This window comes from Amphiura filiformis, unplaced genomic scaffold (genome assembly GCF_039555335.1).
Source record: "Amphiura filiformis unplaced genomic scaffold, Afil_fr2py scaffold_37, whole genome shotgun sequence".
In the NCBI taxonomy this organism is placed as follows: Eukaryota; Metazoa; Echinodermata; class Ophiuroidea; order Amphilepidida; family Amphiuridae; genus Amphiura; species Amphiura filiformis.
The window spans coordinates 765,272-785,000 of NW_027305501.1; the positions used below are offsets into that span (position 1 = coordinate 765,272).

The 19,729-nt window shown below is 36.4% G+C and overlaps 2 long non-coding RNA genes across 2 annotated transcripts in view; both read right to left on the reverse strand.

Moving 5' to 3' along the window:
• Nucleotides 1-4,864: 4,864 nt before the first annotated feature.
• LOC140144011 (uncharacterized) lies at nucleotides 4,865-10,785 on the reverse strand. The gene is made up of 3 exons (XR_011857824.1): nucleotides 10,701-10,785; nucleotides 10,156-10,296; nucleotides 4,865-5,084 (listed from the first exon to the last, which is right to left on the reverse strand). It is a non-coding gene; the product is annotated as an uncharacterized lncRNA (long non-coding RNA).
• Nucleotides 10,786-12,322: 1,537 nt separating this feature from the next.
• Nucleotides 12,323-19,729, reverse strand: part of LOC140144034 (uncharacterized) — an 8,949-nt gene continuing 1,542 nt past the window's right edge. The window contains exons 3-4 of the long non-coding RNA XR_011857827.1: nucleotides 18,449-18,516; nucleotides 12,323-12,410 (exon numbers count right to left, since the gene is read on the reverse strand). This is a non-coding gene — a long non-coding RNA (uncharacterized lncRNA). The remainder of the gene's footprint in view (nucleotides 12,411-18,448; nucleotides 18,517-19,729) is intronic.

Sequence of the window (19,729 nt, forward strand, 5' to 3'; positions counted from 1 at the left end):
ATTTTTCAAGATGGTGCCGGCCACCATCTTAGATTTCTGGGTAAAAATGATGCCGCAATGTCAAACTAATGTCAGAATCGGAAGGAATCCTTGTGCTCGACATACCCGAAAAAGTATCTTTCTACATGATTATAGGTGCTCTGGTTCAAAACTTAATTTTTCAAAATGGTGGCGGCAGCCATTTTGGATTTTGGCCTCTAGCGAAAAATGCCGGGATTTTCGAGAGGGACATGGGGCTAATTTTTTTTCTAAATAGTCCATAGAAGTCAAATCAATCGTCAAACCTTACTAGCCAGAGAATGGTCACGGAATTGAGGGTTTTTTTTGACTACACTACTAGTAGGCTATGTTAGACATCTACTAATAAAGTTGCCAAAATCTTAATTTTACGATACCCCGGATGACCAAATCACTGAATAGCCTTTAACCAAATCACGAATACTTTTTATTCGTTGTATAATCTTTACGATTGGTTTCTGTTGACGGTGAGTGGTCCGAAATTTTTACACGAGTTTTATACCTAATTACATGAAAGCTCAAACATTCTTATTCAGTTTTAAGTGGAGCTATTAAAGTCCAAAGCCTTGTTGATTTTTCGAGTCTGAAGTCTTTAAAGGGTGTCTTCGGCAATCACAACACTATGCCTTATATGATAGAAAATTTATTATCAAACACGAATCATGTGGTTTTAATTTAAACAAACTCATATTGACCATAAAAACGAATTAATACAGCTGTCTCTCAACACGCGATATTCAAAATTCCCGAGTGCCAAAATTGTCGAGTGCAATGACGTCCCAGTAATACAATGAAGGTTGACAACAATCGAGCACAAATAACCACGACGTCATTGCACTCGACAATTTCGGCGCGGGAATTTTGAATATCGCGTGTTGAGAGCCGGGTGTTTTTATTCAATTTTATGGTCAATATGAGCTTGTTTTAAATAAAACCATGCGAGTCGTGCTTGATAATTATTTTCCTTACATATAAGGCATAATGTTGTGATTGCCGAGTCATCCTTTAAAAGTGTCACAAATACTGCGACATTCAAATTTTACGCGCCACGGGGGGCATGGAGGGTGCAAATACCCCCAATCAGAACTCTTGCCCCCCAGTAAAAACCCAAAATTACAAAAAATTCCACTTTTTACGGCATTTTTGCCCAAAATTTGTTGATTTTGCCCCCCTGAAATTCACTTTGCCCCCCTAATGCCCCGCGAAAAAAATTCCTGGCTCCGCCACTGCTTTTGACATTGAAGATTTTGGTTTATATCGGACACTGCATGTACATCGATCGTAGAACTTCATTCTGAAATGTCTTACATCGATCATAGACCTTCATTCTGAAAATGTCTTACATCAGGTACATCGATCGTAGACCTTCATTCTGAAATGTCTATGATCGATCGTACACCTTCATTCTGAAATGCCTTACATCGATCGTAGACCTTCATACTGAAATGTCTTGCCCTTTCGATCCATACCTATATCTATGAGTGGAAAACCCTGGCAAAGCATTATTTGAACGTTGGCTAATGTGTTTATTAGCACTACTAGTTAAAACAGCAGGGGAAGCTGCAATGATGAGGCATTTCTTAAGATTCAATATCCAGATAATTTGTTTGCACATTGGATAGTTTGACATTTTATTTTCATCTTCCATTTCTGGTCAATTGATTTCAATAATATCATTTTTATTTTGAACTTGGGCGTACCGGGGCTACCGTGCTGGGGAGGGGGCAAAATTTCCAAACCGTCCCGCTGATCCGCTACTAAAATAACTTTACTGGGTCAAATGCACCTGAAAATATTAACGATAACGGTATTTCGAGCCGGGCAACTTCCCCCTTCCCCCTCCCCGATCGGTATGCCTCTGATTTTGAACAAAAGAAATACTGTACCATTCTCCTGTCCTGAAGTACGATAAGATAGTTAGTCATGGCATATTCTATCAGCGAGAGGAAAACGAAGATAAGACACGCGGCCATCCATATATCTATAGCCTGTAGGAAAAATCAAACATATTGTGGACATGTCCTTAAAAACCTTTTACCCCTGAATAGCCAGTATCGGGGTATATCATTTTCATTCCCTGATCTTATTTTCACATACCACTGTCAGCAGCAGAATGGTAAGGGTTATTATTATTGGTCGGAGCTCTCCCTTGTTGACGATGGTATATGAAAATAAGTTCAGGGAAATTCGGGGGTAAAATTTGTATTAAGGACATGTCCACATGATGACAAAATAGCATTTATTTTAACCCGGCAAGCACAAAACGTTTTAAACGGGTTATATTGTGGTTTTGTTAAAAACGTTTTAAAATAACATTAAAATATGTCGGGTTATATAAAGGTTCCGGGGTTTTTTTTAACGTTTTGTGTGAAAACATATACAACAACAACATTTTTAAAATGTCAAAATGTTACGTTACTGTTTTTGACAAATATTTCATCAGCATAAAAAGAACAATATATCAGAATATTTTACAGTAAGTTTTCAAAAATGTATTTGAATGTTTTGAAAATGTTATATACCCTATACATATATACCCCACATTTAAACGTTTTATGGCAACCGTTTATAAACCTTTTGCGAATAAAGTCAAAAATGTTCTGTGTTTGCTGGAGAGATTAAAATTGAAAGGAGACATATCTGACTGTAAAAGCTAACATTTTTAGAAAAGAAATTGATACTAATTTATTTTTATAGAAATGTTACAATATGGCTTTAAGGGATGGGGTATGAACGTTTGGACAGTATTTATTGTGGGACATTAGAGCACATCAGACATATCGAATTGCATTCTGAATACGAAGAATGTCCTTCTGATATCAAATAATTTTGATTTTTGAAATTCGCAATGTAATACACATTTTATGGCAAATCATTAAAATTGATATTTTTGATATTTAACAATACTCAAGTAAACTTTATAAATCTGATGATTTCTACCTAAAGTGTATGTAGGTGGGATGAAAAGCCGACGATCAATTGAAAATTTTGATCTTTCGTATTGAAGATATGGATTTTTTTTCCCAAAACACCAAAACAAATTAGGTCTTTTTGGGACAAAAATCCATATCTTCAATGTGAAAGGTCAAAATTTTCAATTGATCGTCGGCTTTTCCTCCCAGCTACATACACTTTAAGACTATGTCATTAAATTTATAAAATTTACTTCGAGGACTGTTATATCTCCAAAATGTGAAAAATATCAAATTTTAATAATTTGTCATAAAATTTGTTTTATATCGTGAATTTCATAAAATGAAAATTATTTGATATCATAAAGACGTGCTTCGTATTCAGAATGCAATTCGATACGTCTGAGGTGCTCTCATGTCCCACAAAAAATACTGTCGAAACGCCATAAACGCTCATTCTAGATCCCTTAATTTAGCGCTCTGCACTATTCATACTATTTTTATACTTTTGCACGGAGGGGGGGGGCGTACGATCCTGACCGCGTCTGTTATGGCATTTAATTGTTGTTTGGCAGATAAATGATAATTTAAGTATTACACTGATGCAATAAAGTGTAAAACACGATGCCTTATAATACTGACAGTAGGCCTACCTCTGTATCTGGATGATTAACAGAGAATGCCCATGAATTGATAATTTAATGTGGCCGGCAACATTAACGTTTGTTTATATAAAAAAAAAAGGACAATGATTTCTAATTTTGATGTTCGCATACTGCCGATCGTCAGATTGTCAGGAAAGTAATTACAATGGATTCAGGCGATTCAGTGCCGAGCGCAAGTAGCAACTAACTATATATATAAGGCAAAATCGGATTTCCATAGCAAAAAAAATTCGTTGAACGTCGACCTCTATAGTCAATACACACCAATCCGACTAAGCCATTACTGTGGTGTTCCCGACGTAAAACTGCGGTGTCCCAAGGTCGGGGGTTACACCAATTACTTGTTAGTATGCTATACAGAACTGTACACAACAGTGATTTTCAATACACGATCATGAATTGATTGAACAAATTAAATCTACCGCACTCTGTGGTTCCGTTAATAGAGGGCCAAATACAGTAGAAGCTTCTCGGATTGGTGTATAAGATCAATGGGACGTTTTCTAATTATCGTTGATTCGTCAGTATGTGGGAATGACAAAGAAAGGTGTTCGCATTATTTTTGTTCAATGATCGTGTCCGTCGTATAGACCTTTTCCCTCTTTCCCATCATGCACTATTCCAGGGGGTATGAGTGTCGCAAAATACATCATCTCCCCGGGGGAGTACAGAGTTATGTTCATCACATTCTGGAATACGGACATTTCGGCTGGTGCCTTCATCACAAAAAAGGAATCCCCGATAATCACGATAATGGCGCCCGATCACTAATACCTTTCGGGGGCAAAAAACAACATTTCTATGCCTTATGGACATGGTGTCGTCGCCAAAAAAAGTTTCCTGTTATTGAAACCTAACTTTGTATACATTTTATAGACATAATGGTGAAAAACTGATGACGGAACACGCAGTGATATTTTACCGGCGTCCGTTCCACTTTTTTTCGGAGATGAAAATAAAATGTAAACACAATCTCTTACACAGATGTTCTGCATCGCTCCGTAACTGCATCACTCGTGTATTCAATAATTGCATAATTAGTAACATCGATGGCCTTTACGATAATCCGCTTATATGGAATCAGTATGCCCATATTAAGACAAAATAATTGCAAAGGCCTGGCAAAGACCATCGGATGCACACGATCTATGAGGTTAATGAACTACGTCATACCCCCCTGGAATAGTGCATTGTGGGATAGAGGGAAAAAGGTCTATAGATGGTTTGTCTTTAGTTGGACTATCATCGCCTAGGCTTACCTTCGCCCCTGTGGCATCAGGAAAAGAATCCTGCATAGAAGCCGTCATAGTGGTAGCCGTCAGGACTGTTGTGATCCCTAGAGTGATCCGAGCTGGCGCCGCGTGAGCATCAATCCAGAAAGACATCCAAGATATTGTGACCAGGCGTATGCTTGGGATGTAAACTGTAAGGATATAGGCCTGAAGGTGCCGCTTGAAGGTGAATGTGATCGCTGCACCCGACCAAGTGTCTATAAAGATACAGCAGTTACTTATGTATTTATTTTTATTTATTTATTTTTTATTTGACAAAATTAACAACAGTACAACAGAAAATAACAAATAAACAATCAAGCATCATCCCACAAGAAACACCATGATGCAGTCATGTCTACAGTAGAATTCACCACGACCTTTACAGGACTTAAACCCCATTAAAAGCTATTAAACCAAGATAACACTCATTGAAAACAGCTCAACTGATTAAATCAGATCTTCTCTGGTTGTGCACATGTGTCTGTTTTACATGTGCGGTATCGCAACGAGCTGGTATTATAGTTTCAGTTGGGTAACAGATTATAAAGGAAACGCAAGGTAACAATGGTATGTGGACCTTTGTTCAAGAAATGAGACAATGGTCTGCTTATTGTTAACCAGCATTCTTGAAAATGAGCAACATAATGATTGATGACTTAACACGGTTTGGAAATAATTTCTTCATATTTTTTGGTGTTATCTGTCGTTTACATATCCTTCCTAAAACACAAAAATGCGAATACTTCCAAACACCTAAATTAGCTAAAAATTTAGGACATGTTACAAAACTATATTTTCTAGAATTTCAGAAAAGTACTTTTAATATTGGCCGGTTATTTTTCACACAGCGACGTTAACTAGGCAATGTATTATTACCTATAACATACAACACCAAATTGCGAATATTTCCAAACATCTAAATTAGCTAAAAATTCAGGACATGTTACAAAACTATATTTTCTAGAATTTTAGAAGAGTACTTTTAATATTGGCCGGTTATTTTTTCACACAGCGACGTTAACTAGGCAATTACCCATACATCTAACATACGCTATTTGTAGAGGTTACGCGTCAATGGTAAGAGCACTGTGTATTGTGTATAGGAAAACGGACAGTAACTGCAGTATGCGCAAGCAGGATACTCTCATAAAGTTGGCTAAATAGGCCAACTTATTTCCAATGCGGTCCATATTGGTCCAGTTCGGTATTGAATTTTCAAACCATAGTCGTACCGTAGGGCCTATACCTGTGTGTACAATTTACATAGAAGGGAGTAGAGAAGTGGAAGATGCTGCTATGCGGCTTTTATTGGATAGGCAAGCTCGAGGGGCAAATGACAACCAAATTTGCGATATGTTGCTTCCTGAGCGTTTAACACAAATATTTACTTTAATTCTGGACCAAAATAGTGTTAAATTAAACACATCTAAGGGACTCGCTTTACCATGTTTTCATTCCGCCCTAAAAATCCGGAAATGCGCAAATGTTTGTTACACCGGAAAGCTAGATCGCTGTTTTTTTGACCGCGCAGCTCCGAAAGACCATGAATTTTACCAAAGCCCTAAAAAGGACATGTACCCCTTAATTACTCGTTCCTCTCATTTTTTTTCAGACGATTTTCAACCAGAAAGGAAACGATCTATAATAATATGAAGACATTTGATTTCGACCGTTATATATAGCAGCTCCGAAATGACTTAAGCCATCAGCATTTTCTATTGTAAGGGTGCGAATTTTTAAGCAAATAAGTACGAGTTTCGTCCATTTTTATTTAAAAGTAAACTTCGACATACAGGCCTGCAACATGATTACAAAATTTGTCTGGTATCCGTGATTTTCTGTTGGGTTATTCATCGTTTTGATTGAGGCGTAATGGCACAACTCCCTTGACAATATTGCAGGTAAAGCGTTTTTAAAGAAAATAATACTACTGTCTGTTCAATTAGCTTAGATTCTTGAATTTTTAAGATATTTGAAAAAATTGAAATTTTTTTCAATTTTGGTCTTTTCCCGCGATATTTTCATAAAAAGCCGTAGAACGTCGGGTACCATAAACTTTTTTGAAACAATCCACTTAGAGCAATGGGGACGAATGTCACAATGCGCAGAGATAGTATTTATTCGACCATCTGCATCACGAAGTATTGTCCAGCAAAATATTTGCCAGTAAAGCGGGCTTCAGACTCCGTATTGTACAGGCGGCGGATGACATGATCGAGCCGGCAACTCGTGAAACCGCCCGGCCGTATGGCATTTTCCAATATAGTCGGTTAGTTTTGTGGGGTTCATTATCGAACCCCAACGGTTTTAGCTTGTATTTATATTATTTATCAACATAGGCCTATTTGTTTGTGTTATTTCAAGCGTTTTAAAATTTCAAAATAATCCCATTCAATTACACGGTTGACGATGAAAATTTACTGAATTTAGAGAATGCAATGCGGCCACCACCTGGTATTGTACGTACAATATTGTATGTACAATACTTTTCGTGACGTCAAAAAGTATTACACGTGCAATAGATATACGTGCCACGACGAGTTGAATCAGATTAAATAACGTGCTATAACCCTGACGGTTCATGATTGTTTGCTAAATCCAAGGGAGGTCACCAGAAAATCTATGCAAGAGAAGTTTCTACTGTTGCTGATGAAAAATCCTAGAGTGCGTTTGGAGGTTTTTTCTGCACTTTACAAGTAGCCCTAATAAATTCATAAAAAAATAAAAATCAAATAAAAATTTAGGGCGAATGTTTTTACTCACTGCTCATCTGATCCACTTTCCCAGGAAACTAAATACCGATACTCCTTAGTTTTTCTCTGACTTTCCAGACATAATTATGAGTAAACATCAAATTTAATGTTTACAAAACAATCAAATATATATACATTCGTTTGCATTTTGTACATAAATATAAATATTAATAATGTTGGCCTACAAACATTAAAAAGGGGGCCTAAGAGTATGTCTATTTTTAATCATATACTAATTCCGCCATGCCCAAACATATTTTATATATATATATGAAATCGTGTAATGGAACCCAAATTCCAATCAAAAATAAAAACAAATTTGTTATCAAATACACTAGGCCTATACATTGTATTACAGGAATTTAATAGATGGTGCATTTTAATAAATAAATAGATTAACACGGGTAATGGACGAGAAATATTTGGCAATACCGGATTTACCAGAGAGCCAGTGGATACAGAAATTAATTAAAATTAAAACAAATTAAATGAGAAAATGAAAGCAAGGACATTTGGTGAAGTATTGTTTTAGAATTCGAAGGAGTCTTAAATGTTATCCTGGCCCAGGACACTGATTAATGTAAATTCGACCCATAGTTATTGTATCTACTTTTGCCAGCATTCAACCTGTTCAATGTGATTTATGCCTATTTTTAATAAAATTCCGAAATCTGACGTATCAACGTTGTATCGTGCACAAATTATGATTCGAGACTATTTCATTTGACACGGTTGTATGGATTTCAAAAGATCGGCCCTATAATAGATATCGATTAGAGAATTACAGCAAGAGGCTTTGAGGATGCCGTAATCCTCTTGACAATCAACCAATCAGAGAGACATATTTCAGAAATATATTCGTAGCGTTGAAACTCTTTCAACTCTGAAATATATATTTCAAGTAATCTCGTTTCACATTAAAGCCACGAAGGGGCGGTAATGCTAATATACGATTTCAGTCAAATATTGGTGCAAATATACGATTTCGGTCAACTATTTGGCTATCCTTTGCCCCAATAAAAATTATGAAATGTTTATTAGTAAAATAAAAGAAAACCCACTTACAATTTTGGACGCTTAACTGTGGTGTTCTAGGGGAATTAAAATATCACAATTAACATGTTTAATTCAAAATCGTTGTCCTACAAGCACATGTTAAATGACTCGATTCATATTAGGTATAAGTTGGGACATTGTCAGATTGTGTGAACATTACAAATACAAACAATAAGGTTGAAAAAAAAATAGCCATTTAAAAATGATTTTAAATGATCGTCTATTTTGTAGCTTTATGACACTGAATAGGCCAAATATCTGCCTCTGACGAAAAAAAAAATGTTTTCCGTGCCCCTATAACGCTACGGTTACTGCATTAACACGTTTATGGATGTATTGTGATGATCATAAGTAGGCCTATAACATACACCATCATAACATGCCTCAACGATATCAATATGTAAAAAGGTGTTGCAAATTCATAACACAGCGTGTTATAATGTAACGAATGCTATGCCAAAACTTTAAAAAATAACAAAAATATCAGTATCAATAAAATCAGAACCAGAATAAATACATAGGCCTACAAATAATACTTGTAAACTTTCTAAATCAATATATGACTAAATATCAGTATAAATGAATCTTTAAATCAATTAATCAATCAGTAATCAATAAATAAATAAATAAATAAATAAATAAATAAATAAATAAATAAATAAATAGGCCCAAATAGATAAATCTATAAATAAATAAATAAGATCTGAATTTACCATATATTAGTATTAATATTATTAACTTTAAAAAGGTGCCCATTGATTATATAATAATTCAAGTACAGTTGAATACATTCAAGAAGACATTAAAAGATGTTCATCATTCCGTGCACTCACTAAATTTACCACTCTTTGAAATTTTGGCAACTCCGTATCAATTAAGCAACCAATGATTGTAGCAAAATATATATTTTCCCGGTACATACTATTTATTGCACGTGTAATACTTTTTGACGTCACGAAAAGTATTGTACATACAATATTGTACGTACAATACGGAGTCTGAAGCGCGCTTAAGCCTAATTTGTGTTGAAACCCTTATGTTGAAACCAGAGAAGATAATCGCGCCATATAATTTCGTGTAACAAAAACCGGTGGACCATCATCACCCATAGAGCCTATCCAATAACCGGAACGGTATAACAATTGAAATGGCAGGACAGATTGGTGGACAGATTGTTTTGCTAAATTGGATAGGGTCTATGCCCTAAGTTGAGAATGGACCGTCCCACTCGATTTGTAAAAGGTCGCGAACCCTTTCGATGGACCCAAGTAACTGCCTAAAATGAGGCAAAATTGAAAAGAAATGGGATTTTAAATTGAACTTTAGAATTTGAAAAGTATAAATCACGTTAGGTCTAAGGCTGTGCTAACACTTTTCTTTGATGACTTTGGCCACAAGTTTTTATTTTTTCAAATATCTTAAAAATTCAAGAATCTAAGCTAATTGAACAGACAGTAAATGCTACCACCACACTTACTGTTTGTCATTATCTCAAATTGCAAGTAGTATGTTTTAGTTGACACATTTGTCAGGTCATATCGAGCCACTATTATATTGGGATGGACTGCTACACTATTATCAGTAATGGCGAGCAAAATATCCAACGAAGAGTATGCAACTGCAAAAAAAAATTAATATTCGATATATTATTTTTGTAATCATTTGTATTGATCTCTTAATAATACACAATTATGTAAATATGCATTCGTTGTGATCATGCACATCTATTCACCGTAGAAGTGATGATGTAACAGGATTAACTACCATTGCAATAGATGAATACAGTTTTTGAATATATCGCTACTAGCAGGTCGCCGGTGTCTGCAATCATAGATTAAATACAATACCGCTCTTTTCAAAGACAGGTGCGAGTGATCAGCATGATAAGATCCAGGTCTTTATCCCTGTTCTTTGACATCTATAGTTCAATGCATAGGTACTGCGTGAACGTTATAGTGCAGGGCGATGTATTCAAAAATTATCCAGTTACATCTTCACTTCTACGGCGAATGGAAAACTTACAACTAAACATGTGAATGGAACACGTCTGTGTGTCAAATGGAAATCGTTGTAGTAGCATACGGCACACAGTTGTCAAAGAAACTCTAGAATAAAAAAAAAAAGTACCAAACGGTTATAACAGGTTTTATATAAAATTATATATGAGCAGCATGCACAAATTATGCTGCAAGACAGAATTAATTAATTATTAATAGAGATATTGCGATGTTCCAAACGCAGCACGTGGAACGTACGTTTTTACGTACGTTAATACGGTGTTAAATATTGCTAGTCTCGGTTCCAAACTGGATTGTGCTCATTCGTCACGAAGGAGAACGAGTCAGCTGGAATGAAAGACTATAATATTTGATCTAATCTAATCTAGGTTGATAGAGGGCATAGTGATTGACACAATAACAGTAAGCTGAGTCTCTGCTTAATTCAAACAGGCCGCTTTTGATTTTGACTAAAATTTTGACCTACATGCTGATTAAACTTAATTGTTTTTTTGTGCTCCACAAATATTATAGTTGCCCAAAAACATATATTTTGGTAGATTAAAGATCACTACATCCATACATCATGACTTTACTTTCAAAATGAGACTTTTTCGTCCTGAAAATTGGGCGCGTTACATGGACTTAGACATGAGGTAAAATCAACGTAGCATCTGCGTTTTATTCTACGTTGGAATCCAAAACACACATTTCAATGGGCAATCTCTGCGTATGAATATTGCGTTTAAATTTAGTCCATTTTTAACACATCGCTGTACCTTTATTATAATGATTTGTTACAAACAAAAAGGATCATAATAATAATTAGACTTTCCTTCGTATGTGCATTATCTTTGACTGTCTTTAACATATTGTAAAATGGACAAATTTTGTGCATTTTTAACGATGTATCTACGTCGATTTCGCACGTGGTATATCTTCAAAAATAGCTAAATACGTGCCCTCGCTTCGATACATGAGAGTGGTTTTGAATAGATCAACGTACGTCCGATGTCTACGTTTGGAAATCGCAATGTCTCTAATAACACTTTGCGTTCGACGTCATTGTATTAAGTTACTCAGCAGCGAGTTTTTATATATATATATCATTTTTAAAACACATATGGTAAATAAGTTTGCTAAAATATGAAAAGCGGAAAAGAAATTCAAAATTTACAAATGAAGAATAAATAATATCGCTCCCGGCGATCCCGTGTATATAGACCAGGAGCCCAGAAAATTTATTCAAATGAAAAGCGCCGGAACAACTGACCCTATGCATGCTATGGGTTGAAAAGGTCATACCCCCACATCACTATGCATCGCTGCAGGGTGTGTGTATAATTTGTTGGTGCTCGCAATCGCTAAAAGAACGTTTACCCCTAAAGAAGACATAGGACAATTTTATTTTCCCATGTCTTCATTAGGGAACAGAGAAGACATGGGAATCTCACGTCTTCTTAAGGGGAGGTGAAGTTAATTTCTACAATAGCCCCATATGCAAAGTACAACTTTACCTCACAACATATCGGCATTTTCCATCCGGTAAAATTTTGAGCATTTGATTGGCTTGGATGATATCATGATGCTGCCCTTCTTTCTCGTACATGAAGAAAACATCAGGAATCCAAAACTGTTGAATATCAAGTCCTTTTAAGATGATATATTTTTCACCAGTGTAAGTTAACCTAGTGTCAACCCAATCCATTGCTGTATAAAAACTGGAAGAGAAATCCTGGAATACAGAGTGGCTCGCATTAGTATTGGTATATGCCATCAGGGGCAAATTTAGATTTTTGAACGGGAGCTCATAAAAGGTTTTCAGGCTCGCAAATACAATTGTATTGGGCCATTCTGGTATCCATCGGTGACCGAAAATTGTACAAAAATGTTCTCAAATTCACCAAAAAAATCGTCAAAATGTGTTTTCCCCCTCCCTCTCCGGATCGTCAAAAATGTGTCCCCCCTCCCCCGGAGCCGCCCTTCAAATAAATTATCATAGACGTCATGTTGAATATTTGCAATCTAATACATTGCATACACTAGTGGAAGTTTTGGATGAGAAAACGGACATTTTGATGAGAAACGGCCAAAATGGTGAGAATTTAATTTTCTCATTCTTTTGGATGAGAAAATAATAATCGGGGATTAGCAATTGTCACCAGTTTTAATAAGACAATAATGATTGACACACACACCAGGAAGTTTCTCATCCAAGAGAATGAGAAAATTAAATTCTCACCATTTTGGCCGATTCTCATCAAAATGTCCGTTTTCTCATCCAAAACTTCCACTAGTGTAGGAGTTCGTGATCACAGTCTTTATTTAACACGCCACGCCGGTAGATGTCGTTGTTAAGCAGTGTTTGAGTTGTTGGTGGTGGTGGGAGGGGGGGTAATAGACAGTCGATAACCGACAATCAATGATCAATTAATTGTCAATATTCAATTAAATTCTAAAACCTAACACGGAAATGATGATCACAGACTGTCATGTTCAATCGCAGTCGCTAAGGATGATTAGGGGGGTTATATTTGTGTGGTTGAGGGTGGTGGAGGAAACTCGATAATCGATTATCGTGTAACCCCCCCCCCCTCCCCCCCCCACACACCCCACGTTCAAGTTTCATACGTTTTCATAAGTATTTACTTATAGAGTACTTGCACATAAGGTCATTAGTTCAAATCATCTCCTCTATAGGCACGCTCCAGAAGATATGCAAATGGATGCAGTACAAAAGAATTATTTGACCACTATCTAAATAAAAGATTAGTTGTTTTATTTTGTGCTCACATCATAGCCTATCTATTAATAAATAGTCATGGAAATTTTTTCACGCGGTACCTATGCATTGAACTATATCATGCTGATCACTCATATCTGTAAGATTAGTATGTATGAAAAGAGCGCTATTGTATTCAATCTATGATTGTAGACATACACAGGTGATGGGTGCAACCTGCTTGTAGTGCAGGGCGATATAGTCAAAATTGATACAATTAGTTGTTGTATTTTATATCCACATCATAGCTTATGCACTAACTAATATTCATTGAAAATTTGGAGTGATTCTTTCAAGTAGTTTTAAAGTTATAGCCAAAAGATTAAAATCAGATGTTAATTTTAGCGATTGCCTCAGACAAGTTTTGGATGAGAAAACGGACATTTTGATGAGAAACGGCCAAAATGGTGAGAATTTAATTTTCTCATTCTTTTGGATGAGAAAATAATAATCGGGGATTAGCAATTGTCACCAGTTTTAATAAGACAATAATGATTGACACACACACCAGGAAGTTTCTCATCCAAGAGAATGAGAAAATTAAATTCTCACCATTTTGGCCGATTCTCATCAAAATGTCCGTTTTCTCATCCAAAACTTCCACTAGTGATATGTTTATTGCAAAGATGGTTCTTGGGTAGTGCTATAGTTTACCATTGTTTACTGTATGTACACCTCCGACAGATTTCCCCCGTGTACAAAAATATTCAAATACAAATAAGTGTCCAAATGGCTTGCACTAATCGAAGTCCATCTCATGCGCTCATTTTGAGTGAAACAGTATAGGGACCATGTAACCAAAAGTACTTCATTTAGGTCAGATGTTTCAAGTGGACAAACCATATATCAAAATATTCAGAAAATAGTCTGGAGATTCTATTCTGCTATTATTGTCAAATTTGTAACTTGCCCGCTCTATTTTGTTTCCATGGCAACGGTCACGCTTTTAGAGGATTTTGGTCACCATTTTTATCTAAAATAGGTCACATTTAAACTAGCTTTATCTTTGAAACTAAATGGAGTAGAAACTTCTTATTCTGTGTACAGAATACATGACACGTCGATATCTAATATCTATAAACTAAATCATCACTTCATTCAATCAATGCTCTTGATTTAATGTATTTTTAGTGATTTTTGTCTAGTTTTGTCATGTTTACATGGGAAAGTTTTGACAAATGATTTTATGCATCATCCATGAAAGGTATATGAGTTTATTGAGGTGCATGTTGGGATTAAATCGGAACGTTTTTCTGTAACCTATGATTTTTGACCCAAACCTCTTGAAATTGAATCTTTTTCATATTTTTTTAGCGATTTCTTCCATTAGCTACTACCGTATTATTATGTTATTGATATACAATATGTACAAGGTTTCTTTAATTTTAAAGGGGGATCCAGTTGACCAGGCAAACTTTCAAGGACAACCCAATTAAGTAGGCTTAAAATATAATCAAGTCAATGTTCACCTCTATACCACCGAACTTTGTACAGCTCCCAACTTAATGCGTTTTCCAGATATTAGGACAATTTACACCCACTTTTGGTTAGGGACCGTTCATTATTTCTACCGGAGGGGGGGGGGCCGGGAGCAGACAGAAAGTCACTGCTGAAAACTATATGACCCCCTCTTCTCCGATAATAAAAACGATATGACCCCCCTCCGAGCTACATGAAAATCATATGGCCCCCCCACCAACCAAAATAGAAAGTATTGCTGCGGAGGAGTGGGGTCTTTGTAATTTTGGTTACAGGGATGTGCCACACAGACCTTTGAATGCTGACTTTCTCGCATCTGTACCATTTTTCATCACCATGTAGCAGTGATGTCAGTGTGCATTTCATTTATAGGCACAGCTTCAAGTAGCTAGTGGACACTTAAAGCGCTGACGTATGCACACTTCCCAATGACGCGCAATAGATGCGTGCATGGATCAGCTGCCTCAACGCATCACGTCACTACCACATATCAGGCTGGAAAATTATGCCTTTACTGTTTTTGCCACCCGGCTATCAGTATACCAATTTTTCACAAAAAGCACCTAAATTTACCCTAATTGCAGTAATTGGGCACTTTTCTCCAAATATTGGTCTTTACTGAATAGCCACCCATCAATATACCAAAATATATACCAAGTTTTTTTGCACCAAGAACAATCTTTCAAGTGGCAGGTTTGGAAACTTGGGGGTCAAAATTATTATAATTCATTAGTTTTATGTAATTAGGCTAAAATGGCTGTAAAACAAATTTATTTCATTTTTTAAGTTGTAATTTAATTCAATCATACAGAATATAAAAAATCAATGAAAATTTTTGATATTTTGAAGCTAAACTGATGAAATATGGTGCAAATTCTAAAATGGGCAAATATGTGGTCAGAAACCTATATTCAGGCGTCAACATTGGGGGAATGATTGTATGGAGCATCCCCCTGGCAAAATATGGGGGGGGGGTGGGATCTACTCCTATGGTGATGTATTGATCGGATTCAAGTCCACGTTTTGCCGGACTCGGACACCAACAGACTCGGTTCGGCTCAAACTTGGACACAGAAGGTCCAATTAGATTCATGTAAAATGTGAAATGATTATCTAAAAATGTCAAAATAGATCTCAAATTTGATTCAAAATTTGTTGTCATAATATCCAACATATCCACAAAATTATTTAGATTTATCTGTCACTTCCCAGAATCATTACTGTTATCGTTAATGAAATAATTGATAATTATACATATTTTAATAAATATTTTGATTATATAAAAATATCTAAAATTTCTTTCATGGAACTTTCTAATTCATTAAACTCTTGAAAGAGAGAAAACATGCACACATACATGTACACCCAATCCATAATAGGGCTAGGGTGGCTGTGGTTTGTGTGTGTTCACTACTCAGTGGCAGTGGCAGCTAGTCACTGCACATTTGTCCGGAACATTGTCCATCACACAACCATAATATAATTTCTGAAAGGGTGAATTTCTATTAGTATTATTATGATGATGATGATGATGATGTTATTTTTCTATAATGTATTTGAATACATTGCCCAAGTTTACTGTCATGGTGGTTTGGGCGAGTCTTTGTAGTTAAACTAGGGTATGCAAATGACACCTGTGTGGGGTGGGGTTTGATAGTGGATGTGTATTGGGGGAGCGGTTTGGGGTGGTGTAGTTGTCTCTTTTCATTGTAAAAGAACAAAGAAGAGTCTGACCACAGCATTACTGTGCAGCAGCTTGATTATTCTTAATTCTCTATTACGAAAATGGCAGTGTACATGTATATTTATGAAATATGGTTCAAAATTCTCTTATTTCAGCAAATTTGTATTGTACATTTGGCAAATTAGAAGCAAAATCTAGAATTTTTCTCCATTTTTTGGAATGTTTTACCCAATGACCCATTTTTTCAAAATGTTTGTCAATTCACACCGTGGCAGGTGAAAAACAGGTGAGGCCCGACTTAAGTCCGGACTAGGACCAAAGTGTCAGCCGACATGCAAAGCACAAATCTAATGGTCAGGGGTCCAGGGGCAATGTTCCAGATGGGGGTCCAGGGGGCGAAGCCCCCGGAAGCTCCAGGATTTTTGAGATGCAAAACCATCTGACCCCCCCTTTCAATTACTAAAAAACATCTGACCCCCTTTTGCCTGACAAAAACCATCTGACCCCCATGTATTCTCCTGGCCCCCCCCTCCGGTGGAAATAATGAACGGTCCCTTATTGTTTTTGGGAAATTTACTCAATTTACTGGAGAAGGTTAAAAATGAATATAAATGGCTGTGTGTATGGCTATAGGATGAGATGGCGGTGTATGTGCTACCATGGTAGTGTTGTTCGTACATGTGCCATAAATTTGGCCTTCTATACTGATGAATAATATACTGCGCCAATAAAGTATCCTTACACTTGGAAAAATAATCACAATTTCCAAACTGAACAATAATGGGGTAATTTTTTTTTTAATAGATGCATTATCTAATCCTGCACATTATGACACCACATTGAATCCAATGTGACTTCAAGAAGCAAAGTTACAAGCATTTGATTAGACGAAGGTCCAGTTTTAAAATGACAAACTGGCCTATTCAAAACTCCACAGACTAGATCTACATCTGGTTTGAGAGTGGTGAATGGCTAATTTATGCGTTTGGCTTTAATTTAAAACAAAAGGAACAAAAGAAAACTGAAACAAAAGAACTTACAAATAAAATGAAAGTTATGAAAAGTACAGAGAAGTAAAAACTTAAATAAAAATTGCTTTAAATAACGCTTCATGGAAGAAACTGTGTTGTCTCTTTGTTGCGCTTATTGGAATCTTTTTGCGCCTTGTATAGGCCAGTTTGTCACTTTTAAAACTGGACCTTCGTCTAATCAAATGCTTGTAACTTTATTTCTTGAAGTCACATTGGATTTAATGTGGTGTCATAATGTGCAGGATTAGATAGTGCATCTATTAAAAAAACAAATTTACCCCATTATTGTTCAGTTTGGAAATTGTGATTATTTTTCCAAGTGTAAGGATACTTTATTGGCGCGGTATATTTTGTTAACATGTAGGCCTATTTGATATCTATTAATGCTGTATGTGTGTGTGAGGTGAGTAGGCCTATTAGCTCCTATTTACTTGTGATGGAATGCGTTTCAGATTGTGTGTGTGGGGGGGGGGGTATATGCATGCGTGCTGCTTGTGTTAGTGTACATACGTGTAAGGTGGAGGTCCTGCCATGGATGACAGGGAGTCGGGTGCAATATCGCAATTTTTGACGTATCCATTGGATTAAAACGTAATCATGAAATCTTCACAAACAATTTGTTATGTGGTGTCAAAGAAAAATTATGTTATTCTAAAAACCGTTGAGTCAGCCCCTTACGTCACGTGTCACGTGACATATACCGCTGATTGATTGGGTGAACATCATCACCCCATCAACGGCAGTAAAGTACAATTTTAGGTCTATTAATGGTCTATACACTGCGTTATTCCTCTTACCATAGTGCGTTCCTCAAGTGGGCCAATACTTTCCATAAAAACAATAAGAGACACAGTTGTTGGCGGGCCTGAAAAAACCCCAGACATGCATAACTGCGTCAAGCAAGAACATAAAAATATCACTAATATCTAACAGAATTGGAATATGCTTTACTGTAAAAGTCGTGGAGGAATCGAAGGAGTAGAAAATTATTGTTTAAAATAGCCTTTATTTATATTTTCATAAAGACTTTTGCTCCTGCTGATTTATATATTATTCATCTTTCCCCCCCCCCTCTCTCTCTCTCTCTCTCCCATCACTCTAGATCTTAATACTCTCTATCTCTCTACCATTTCTCTCTTCCTCTCTCTTCCTCCCCTCCCCTCCCACTCGCTCTTTCTCTCTAATTCTATCTCCTTCTCACTCCCAAATCATTACCAAATTTACAAACCAGGGGCTATTTCAATGTGCCTTCTGACACACTCATGCAGTGAGATTAAAAATCCGTGCAGTGAGAATTAAAATTCCGTGCTTAAAATATGTCTATGCCATTTAAGTTTCAACGCCGGTCAAATGACAAGGAAATAAAGTTCTTCCGCGAAGTAAGATCGAGTCTCAATCTAGTATGTAATGATATTTAGTAGATTTCCTCTCACTAAACAATACTTTTCGTTACTCAACCTTCAACCAAAAAATGCCTTACAATGTCTCTGGTATAGTCAATATTTTCCCGCGGCACTGCAGTTGCTCCGCTTCTTGAATTTTCGGCATAGTTCTGCAGATTATCGACTCAATCGAACCCACGGTGATTCAAGCAATATAATTGGCAGTTGGCACATTACTTATTACGAAAGCCTATATGCTCAGTTCTAATCTATATTCAGTCCCATCTTCTTGCTCTCTTTGTTCAAGCTATTGAGTTGCACCCAGATATTTTCAACTGATGTAGCTGTCGGCCATGATCGCTAGCCCCCCCCATCTCGGCCCGCCAAAAATCTTTGCCCCCCCTGCATTAAGCGTTTCCGTACGGTTTTCCTAAGACTTTTTAGAGCATTTTATTTAAAAGGCACCTCTAGAATGTGTGCCAAAAAATGTGTGCCCCCTCTCGGCTTGCCAAAAATGTCTTGCCCCACCACATCTTACCCTCCCCAGGACTCATAATTATTGCACAGCCCCTTATGTTACAACCGGTATTATTATTTCAACCAAGAAAATGGTTATTATGTTTATAATGATAAATAATAATATTATAGCCTATTATTGTTATATCTTATAGAATTTTGTTGATGCGTTATTAATAA